The sequence below is a fragment of the Callithrix jacchus genome, chromosome X, assembly GCF_049354715.1.
Source record: "Callithrix jacchus isolate 240 chromosome X, calJac240_pri, whole genome shotgun sequence".
NCBI classification, from domain to species: domain Eukaryota; kingdom Metazoa; phylum Chordata; class Mammalia; order Primates; family Cebidae; genus Callithrix; species Callithrix jacchus.
In genome coordinates this window covers 27,041,244-27,051,607 of record NC_133524.1, presented here as the reverse complement: position 1 = coordinate 27,051,607, position 10,364 = coordinate 27,041,244, and the positions used below count along the sequence as shown (strand labels likewise).

General features: G+C 44.2%; 1 pseudogene; it reads right to left on the bottom strand.

Annotated features, from left to right (window-relative positions):
• Positions 1-6,648: 6,648 nt before the first annotated feature.
• On the bottom strand, positions 6,649-9,917 carry LOC144581092 (melanoma-associated antigen B6B pseudogene; annotated as a pseudogene).
• Between the last annotated feature and the right edge of the window lie 447 nt (positions 9,918-10,364).

Here is a 10,364-nt window from a genome sequence, read left to right as displayed (position 1 = left end):
GCACATGCATCCCCTGAACCTAAAATAAAAGTTGGAAGGAAAAAATAAATAAAATAAAACAATAATTGAAAACAAAAAACCCAGTTATTCACATAGAACATAAATGCAACCAAGATATAAACTATATTTCTTCCAGTCCTGCCTAGGTCCTCTACTAATTAGAACATTAACTGCATTACTTTTCAAAAGGGTGAAAAATCTCCCTCAAGCTTCACTTGACATGGGAGAAACTGCTGTTTGTAGCCCCAGAATATGCACTGGCCATGGCATTAACCTCAGTTCTGGCTACATCCATTCCTTAGGCTTGCTCTTCCTCCTGTCTCAAATCCTTATATAAAGGGATGAGAAGAAACTCCTGGAAGATATCATTGACTTTGGCCAAAAGTCATCGGTTTTTCATGTTGCTGGTTTCAGCACAGGCTCTTGGATTCCACAGGAATCCATAGTGCAGAAGATCTCTGTTGTACACCTGCTGATACTCTAGGTACTTTTCTGTACCAAATTATTTTCTGGACTCTTCATAAATGAAGTCATTCTCCCAGCATATACCCAAATCTTATTCAGAAATGTTCAGATCTCTTTTGTGGTGCAGTTAACCTTCATGAAGCTTATTTCCAGGAGCATCATCAAGATACCACTTTAAGAAACCCTTTATCACCACTCAGAATCCTATTGTTGGGAATATCCAGTCTACTGAAAGAAGCATTGAAATGGCTGTTTTGTTAACAGCATTCAGCAATGCTGATTGTAAAGGGCTCTTTTATTTTACACTACTCTAGCAGGAATACTGAATAGAAGGTCGCTGTGTGAGTCCAAGTATAGGCTGCTGCTGGAGAGGTGCTTGGCTTTTCCTCATTTTGCTTCTTGGCATCTTCATCAGATCTTGTGTATGAAACATCTACAGAAGCAGTGATGAGGAAGGCGGCCCTCTGAGCCTCCTGGAGAATGTCAGTAGCAAGATAGATCTGAGGAGCATTCCTCAAAACAGGAGAAAAGGAGGAGAGGGACTCCTCCTCTCCTGCAGTGAAATGAGCACCCTGGAGACCCTAGTGGCATTTCTCATGAGTGTGGAACTTACTCTTCTGACCCCAAGAAATGACTATGGGCAGGGACAGCAGACAGAAGTGTGAATAGGATGGCTGCTGAGACAGACACCTGGTGGTAGAATGAAATAGTGTGAGCACCGTCAGCAGGGAGTGACCACCTTGGCTGCCAATCCAGGTTTCTGTGAGATCGCTGCTCTAAGAGCCCACGGGGCACTTGTTCTCCCAGGCAGCCTGTCCTCTGAGAACCCCATGAAGCAAGTTAGGGTGAATCTTAGGCTACAGCTTGACAGCCCAGCTTGGGACCTACTGGGGTGGAGCAGGGACTGACTATGGGATTCTTTGTGTTTTGGGGTTGGGGAGTAATTTCAGTTGACATTCAGGATTATTATGCTAATTGTTGTCAGGGCCTGGTACCTCTTTCCTGTGCTGCTCTGATGTTCACACTTCAAATCCCCCTGGAACCCAAAAAAGTAAAGGGGTGCCTCAGCCTACCTCCACTGTCAGGGGTGACAACTGTAGGGGATCCTTTCTGTCTTGGGATCACTATATTTTCAGATCTTATTCTGAGTTCTCATCTTGGCTCTGCATAGGGCCTGGAACCCCTCTTCCACGCTATCTTGGCTTCACATTCTTAATAAGGATCTCACCTCCCTTAGACCGGCATAAAACACTGGGGAAGCCTCTACCTGACCGTCCTGCTATGGGGTTTGAAATGCTGAAAGCCAGGATGGGGGCTGGACATTTTATTGCCCCTTCTATTGTGGGGAAGGAGTGTGATCACCTTGGTCTCCACCCAGGGTCCTCAATTTGACTCCTAGGTGGACCTACAGCTCCTCTATTCTTTGACCGGAGGGCATTTCCTCATAGCTAGGCCCAGAATTCTCCATGACCTAGTAGAGTAAAAGCAGGGCAGCCTTATATGGCCATACCTGCCTGTACTCTCCCAAGACAGAAAGCTGTGGTGGGCACTTTGAGGCCTCATGATGGTTGGCCTCACCAGTTCTCGCTCAGATTCTTCATTTTGACTCATGACAGTGCTCACAATTTCTCCCTTTCTTGACCCGTTACTGTCCAACTCTCAATAAGGCCCTCATTTCCCTGTCACCCTGAGAAGGAATTGAGGGGTGCTTTTGCTCTGCCTGACATTTCTCCCCGAATCTCCCAGGACTAACAGTAGGGGAGAGATGATGTGCTGCCTCCATTGTTATGCTCCATGTTCTGCTCCTTCCTCATCATCCTTGCCCTGACTCCTGGCTCAAGCTGATAACGTTCTCTATGATGAGATGACCAGCCTCAGACCAAGCACTTTAGCCTGATGGCTCTTCCCTGGTCCTCGTAGGTCTGATAATAGGGACAGGACACTGTGCATTCCCTCTGTTCTGGGATGAGTGGTCTCCTCTATCCTCCCTCAGTGTCTTTAACTTGACTCCTACGTAACCAAATCTGAAACTCCACCTTCCACGCTGCTGTGTACTTAAGGCCACACTCCTCAGACCAAGGCCATATCTTCCTGGAATGTCACAATTGGAAGTTAGGGACAGCCACATCTGGCCACAGTGATTCAGGATCTTCTGAGGAATAATAGCAGGGTCAGAATCCTTTTCCACTGCTTTGGAGTCAGTGGCTACCTCAATTCTCACTCAGGTTTCTAACATTGATTGGGGGATGTGGAAGTCCTTCCTCTACTAACCTGAGTCTGTCAGCCTCAAGCCAAAGCTTGCCCTTTACTGAGAAACCAGAGAGGGAAGTCAGGGTGCTACTTGTTGGCTACCCTTGTCCTCACTTTAAATCCAATGCAGGCTTGTTAGGATCTCCTTCATGAGCAGAATCAGAGCTACTGCCATGAGATCAAAGCCTTTATCTCCGTGGAGTACTAGTAGAAGCCCTAGGGAAAACAAGGGGGAACTTCAACCAGATAGTCCTGACTATGGCCAGCCAAGGCAGAAAGAAAAATAAAGTTTTAGGAGCCCCTACTGTTCTGGGTGGATCATTCCTCATAATTCATTCAGAGTCCTCATCTTGAGAGTTTTCAGAGTCTGGTATCCTCTTCCCACTCACCAGAACACACCACCCTTAGATCAGGACTCTTATATACCTGAGAGCCTTACATAAATAGAGAAATTTTAGCTTACAGCTATAGCTTGGGCCTTTTGGATCTGAGAGTAGGCAGGGCCTGGTCTCTCAGTGACCCCTATATTCTGAGGAATTGGTCTCCAGAATCCTCATTGATGGGGGTTCTCATCTTCCTTTCTCTTTGACTGCTGGGAAATGTCACACAACTGCAAATTATTGAGCAGGTTCCCTACTGCAAACCTTGCAGACAATGGCTCCCTGTCCCAGGTTTTGTATGACATGGGGAAGCTGTACCACAAGCCGGGAGGCCTAGGACAAGTGGTGAATTATCAGTCAAAACAACACACTGATCTATTCTTTTGCTTCAACAGCCAGATTTAACGTATTATGTACTTTGCTTTGAGTATATTTAATTTCTATGGGGAAAGGGAAGTACAGGATGATTTGTGGAGCTCCTGATCTTACCAGGTTATTTGATGTTGAATATATAGATGATCATACTGTCACTGAATATTATCTTTTCTTTTCTTAATTTATACTAGTCATGTATGCAGCATTATTATTGCTCTAGTTATATAGTCCAAAGAAGTGCTTTGGGTACTGTGTCCTTTTAATGCTCTGATAAACAGTTTGGGCAGTGGGAGGAAAAATGAATTAAAAGACACAAAGTCTGGCTCAAGCTGAGAGGAGTGGAAAAATGTGGGCTCTAGATGAATCCAGGCCAGAGATCTAGTCCCAGCTGTGTCAATTACAAGCCTATGAACTTTTAGATATTTGCAGTTTATTCATATCGAAGTGAGGCTGCTAAACCCTATCGTGTAGGAATTTTGGGTTGTAAGTACTGTCTATAAAAATAAGGCATACTGAATTCTACCAGGCATACAAAGAGGAGCTGGTTCCACTCCTTCTAAAACTATATCAAACAATACAAAAGGAGGAAATCTTCCCTAACTCATTTTATGAGACCATGATCATCCTGATACCAAAACCAGGCAGAGACTCAACTAAAAAAGAAAACTTCAGGCTAATATCCATGATGAACATCTATGCAAAAATCTTCAATAAAATACTGGCAAACAGATTGCAACAGCACATCAAGAAGCTTATCCATCACAACCAAGTAGGCTTCATCCCAGGGATGCAAGGCTGATTCAACATATGCAAATCCATAAACATAATTTATCACATAAATGGAACCAAAGACAAAAACCACGATTACCTCAACAGATGCAGAGAAGGTCTTCAACAAAATTCAACAGCCCTTCATGCTAAAAACGCTCAATAAACTAGGTATTGATGCTGTGTATCATAAAATGATAAAAGCTATATGTGACAAACCCGCAGCCAACATCATACTGAACAGGCAAGAGCTGGAAGAATTCCCTTTGAAATCAGGCACTAGACAAGGATGCCCTCTCTCACCACTCCTATTCAATACAGTATTGGAGGTTCTAGCCAGAGGAATCAGGCAAGAAGAAGAAATAAAGAGTATTCAATTAGGAAAGGAGGAAGTCAAACTGTCCCTATTTGCAGACGACATGATTGTATATCTAGAAGAACCCATTGTCTAAGCCCAGAATCCTCTCAAACTGATAAGCAACTTCAGCAAAGTCTCAGGATACAAAATTCAATTTGCAAAAATCACAAGCATTCCTATATATCAATAACAAACAGAGAGCCAAATCAAGAGCAAACTCCCATTCACAATAGCTACAAAGAGAAAAAAATACCTAGGAATACAACTAACAAAGGAAGTCAAGGACCTCTTCAAGAAGAACTACAAACCACCGCTCAATGAAATAACAGAGGACACAAACGATGGAAAAACATTCCATGCTCATGGTTGGGAATAATTAATATTGTGAAAATGGCCATACTACCCAAAGTAATCTATAGATTCAGCGCTATCCCCATCAAGCTACCAATGACCTTCTTCACAGAACTAGAAAAAAACACTTTAAACTTCATATGGAATCACAAGAGAGCCTGCATAGCCAAGACAGTCCTAAGTAAAAAGAACAAAGCTGGAGGCATCACACTGCTGGACTTCAAATTATACTACAAGGCTACAGTAATCAAAACAGCATGGTACTGGTACCAAAACAGACATGGACCAATGGAACAGAACAGAGGCCCCAGAAGCAACACCACACATCTACCATCATCTGATCTTTGACAAACCCGATAAAAACAAGAAATGGGGAAAGAACTCCATGTTTATTAAATGGCGTTGGGAAAACTGGCTAGCAATGTGCAGAAAGCAGACACCGGACCCCTTCCTGTCACCTTACACTAAAATTAACTCCAGATGGATTCAGATTTAAACATAAAACCTAATACCATAAAAACACTAGAAGAAAATGTAGGCAGAACCATCCAGGACATAGGCATAGGCAAGGACTTCATGACTACAACAACAAAAGCAATGGCAACAAAAGCCAATATAGACAAATAGGATCTAATTAAAATTCAGAGCTTCTGTACAGCAAAAGAAACCATCATTAGAGCAAACCAGCAACCAACAGAATGGGAAAAAATTTTGCAATCTACCCACTGGACAAAGGGGTGATATCCAGGATCTACAAAGAACTAAAACAGATATATAAGAAAAAAAAAAAAAAAACAACCCCAAAGTGGGTGAAGGATATGCACAGATACTTTTCAAAAGAAGACACATATGAGGCCAACAAACATAGGAAAAAATGCTCATCATCACTCATCATTAGACAAACTCAAATCAAAACCACATTGAGATAACATTTCATGCCAGTTAGAATGGCAATCATTAAAAAGTCTGGAGACAAACAGATGCTGGAGAGGATGTGGAGCAATAGGAACACTCCTACACAGTTGGTGGGAGTGTAAATTAGTTCAGCCATTGTGGAACACAGTGTGGCGATTTCTCAAGGATCTAGAAATAGAAATTCCATTTGACCCAGCAATCCCATTACTGGGTATATACCCAAAGAACTATAAATCATTCTACTATAAAGACAGTGCACACGTATGTTCATTGCTGCCCTGTGTACAATAACAAAGACCTGGAACCAACCCAGATGCCCATCAACGATAGGCTGGGCAAAGAAAATGTGGTACGTATACACTGTGAAATACTGCACAGCCGTAAAAAATGATGAGTTGGTGTCCTTTGTAGGGACCTGGATGAGTCTGGAAGCCATCATTCTCAGCAGACTGAAACAAGAACAGAAAACCAAACACCGCATGTTCTCACTCATAGGTGGGCGTTGAATAAGGAGAACATGTGGACTCAGGGAGAGGACCATCACACACTGGGGACAGTTGAGGGGGGTTAGGGGAGGGTGGGGGGATAGCATGGGGAGAAATGGCAGCTATAGTATGCACCTAAAGTAAAATAAAATTATAAAAATGAAAAAATAAGGCATACTAAGTAGGAAATACTGAGTAATGAATGGCAGTTACCATAATATGGGTTTTTACACAATATTATTAATTTTTAATTTTCCTAATGATATATTAAGAAACACAATTACCACATCTCGAAGATATCTGAAACAATAAAAGCCTATGGAAAGTTTTTAAATTTAGCAGCCTTGTTTCAAAAAGGATTTTAGTGAGCTCATTCTGGCTTATATTGATCACTGCATTTCATATGATTTTTTTAAACCCAGAAAACACCACTCTCCAATCAGAGGAGTTTTTTTGATGTAGTCAATAACAGAATATGAAGTACACTAGAATAAAACAAACTAACAGCAGTTTTTAATAACCTAAATAAATCCAACCATCCTTTATTTATATTAAGAAAAGGAATAAGGCAAACCCCAAGAATTAGGCAACTTTTACATTTCCGTTTTTACTTTGTTTTCTCATTATATTACGGTGTCAACTAGTTTACTGTGGAGTTCTTTAAGATTCATATCAAAATCCCTTCTCTGTTACCATGTTATCTAGTTCTGAATTATAGAGAAAATATGAACGGTGTATGATTTTGTTTTATTAATACCAAAACCGTAACTTCCAAATTGCTTAAACAGCTATGAATGTGAGAGCTATGTTACTGATACGTTTATAGTATGAAGCAAAATAAACCTTCACTTAACAGGAACAATCTTGAATATTAATAGTAAAAGCAAAACATAAATCTGTGTTACTCATGTGTAACAGGACAAAAGAAAGATACACATCTTTTCCCTCCAGCCTCTACTATACTGCACTATTTAGAAAGCTCACTACTCTCTTCTTCTAGCATACGGCAAAAATTCTAATTCAGACTTCCCTAGAAGTGGATCTGTAGGATATACTCCCATAAGGTTCCCTGGCCAAGAGAACAGTGCCAGCCCTGCCTTTAAGCTCTCAGTCTCAATGCTCTCTGTGCCTCATCTATCAAAGCCTCTTCATACAGATGTGGGTAGAAACCGGGGACAGTATTATTGATATTGGCCAAAGCTCTCAGGACGCTCATCTTACTGGTTTCAGCATGGGCTCGTGGACCCCACAGGAACCCATAGCATGGAGGATCACCGTCGCACACCTGCCAGTACTCCAGGTACTTATCTTGCACCAAATCTTCCATAATGATCTTCCGGGGCTCCCCATAGATTGAGTGCACGACTCCGTCATAGATCCCCAAAACACTCAGGAAGTCCCAGACCTCCTTTTCAATGGCACAGTTCCCTCTTATGAAAATGAAACTCAGGAGAGACATCAGGATACCCGACTTCGCCAGCCCATTAACACCACTCAGAATTCCTTCACTGGAGAGGCCCAGCATGCTGACAAGGGTGTAGGATTCGCCGCTGGAATCCATTTCTTTCAATTCAACGCCAAAAACCACTGCCAAATGGTTGGAGGTTTTCTTGAGGATCTCGGGCAAGTACACCTTGTACTTTCTGTTAATACGCTTCAGCATGTCGGCCTTCAAAATGATCTCTTTCTTCTCAAACTTCTCCTGTAGGAACTGCACCAACACTCTAGCCTTCCTGTTTAGAGGATCTCGATCTGTGGTCTTAAAGAAGGCAGCTCTATGGGAGGCGATTGCACTTTCCTCATCTTCACTCAAGCCAGGCATATCAAATTTCCAGCATGAAATGCCTGCATCAAGAGAGCCAGTGGATGAAACTCCCTGAGCCCCCTGAGGAGCAGAGGCATTAGGGGAGGTGCTTGCATTTTTCTCATCTTGACCCTTGGCAGCCACATCAGATTTTGAGCATGAAGCACCTGCATCAAGAGAGCCAGTGGGTGAAGCTCTCTGAGACTCCTGAGGAACGGAGGCATTAGGGGAGGTGCTTGCATTTTTCTCATCTTGACCCTTGGCAGCCACATCAGATTTTGAGCATGAAGCACCTGCATCAAGAGAGCCAGCGGGTGAAGCTCTCTGAGACTCCTGAGGAACGGAGGCATTTGGGGAGGTGCTTGCATTTTTCTCATCTTGACCCTTGGCAGCCACATCAGATTTTGAGCATGAAACAGCTGCATCAGGAGAGCCAGTGGGTGAAGCTCCCTGAGACTCCTGAGGAAAGGAGGCATCAGAAGACTTAGGATGAGCACCCCGATAATCAGGAGAAGAGACAGTGGAAGAATGGGGCTCTTCTTGCTTTTCCGCAGTGGTCTGGGGACCTGTGAGACCCTGAGGCTGACCATGGGTCTCTCGGCGTTTGTCACGGGCACGGTGCTTACTCTTCTGACCCCGAGGCATGATGGTTTTGGCCTGTGACAGCAGGTAGGAGTGTGGGCAGGAAGGCTGGCACCTGGACGGGAGAGAATGGCATCACATCGACACCTTCACCAGAGAGCAAGCGTCTTGGCTTTAACCAGGGCCCCTTCTACAGGTTTTTGAGAAACAACTGCTCTAGGAACTCACAGGACTCCTATTCTCCTGGTAAGTTTGTGCCCTTCGAACTCAGGAGGAAGTTAAGAGTGAGTATTAGACGGTAGCATGACAGCCCATTTTGGGGCTTACTGAGGTGACAGCAGGGGCTGGCAATGGGGGCCCCTCTGTTCAGGGGTCTGATCCTCTCTATGTATATTCAGGATCATCATAAAAATTGACAAGACCCAGAGGCCCATTCTCCTCTGCAGCTCTAACATTGACACTAGTAATTTTTACAATACTAATGAGGAGGAAATAAAGAAGCACTTCTGCCCAACACTTCATTCCAAGGACACCCAGACTGCCTATGGCCAACAACAGTGGGAGCATTTGAATTCTCTTGCTGTTTTAGTGAGAATTGTCCCCATGGTAATCAGACTCCTCGCCCTCACTCTTCCCACAACCTGGAAATCACCCTCGCTGACCGGCTGCCATCTCCTTACGTCCAGGGCCCTACTTCTCTGACGCTGACGGGAACAAAGTGAGAATGCACTTCAGTCTCTAGAGACCTGCCGGGACCCCATACTGACGTCAGCAGCAGACTTCGGTGTCACCCCGTTCTGGGGCATGGAGTCCCCTCAATCTTAAGGAGGATTCTCTTTTGACTATGGAGTGCCTGAGATTTCTCTCCCTCCTGACCTGAGTCCACCAGCCTTGGACCGAGGCCTTCATGCTCTTCAACCCGACGGAAAAAGTGAATGCACTTTGGGCCTAGCGGCCATGCTTGCCGACTCCTCAGGGACCGGCTCTGTGGAGCCGCTTTTTTTTTTTTTTTTTTTTTTTTTCTTTTTTTAGGGGGAAAGGGTTTGTGGTCGTCGGGGCATTCACCCCAAGTTTTAGGTCAAGATACCCACCAAAACAGCTGAGAAGATCTGGAACGCCGCTGAGGTGACACAGCACTTTACGGATGAAGGCTTCGGGCCCAGCCCCCTTTCTAGTCGGAAGTCAGGGGGAACTACTTCCGGTCACCCCCACCTGGTATTCCCAGCATAACGGTAGGGGCAGGGCTCTGTCACTCTCCCCGGTGTTCTGTGCGCACAGCAGATTCCACAGAACTCACATAAAGTTTTTTCAGGGGCTCTTTGTGGATGCTTGGACTTCTCTGTCTGTTGAGGTAAATCATTCGACTGGAGACCAAGGATCTCATTCCCCACAGCCCAGAGTAGGAAAAAAGTTAGAGTCCAAGACCGGAAGCCATGGCGGGACCTTCCAAGACTGACAGTAGGGGAGGGGCTCTGTGGCAGCCCCTCTTCCGGAATGGAGTTTGCCCTCAGCCCTCACTGAGTGTCTTGACTTCATTCTTGCCATGCGCCCTCTACTGACTTGAGGACACCCTCTCACACTAGACTTCAACTTCTTGAGACTCCTCATGTGTAATTCAGTTATACCTCACC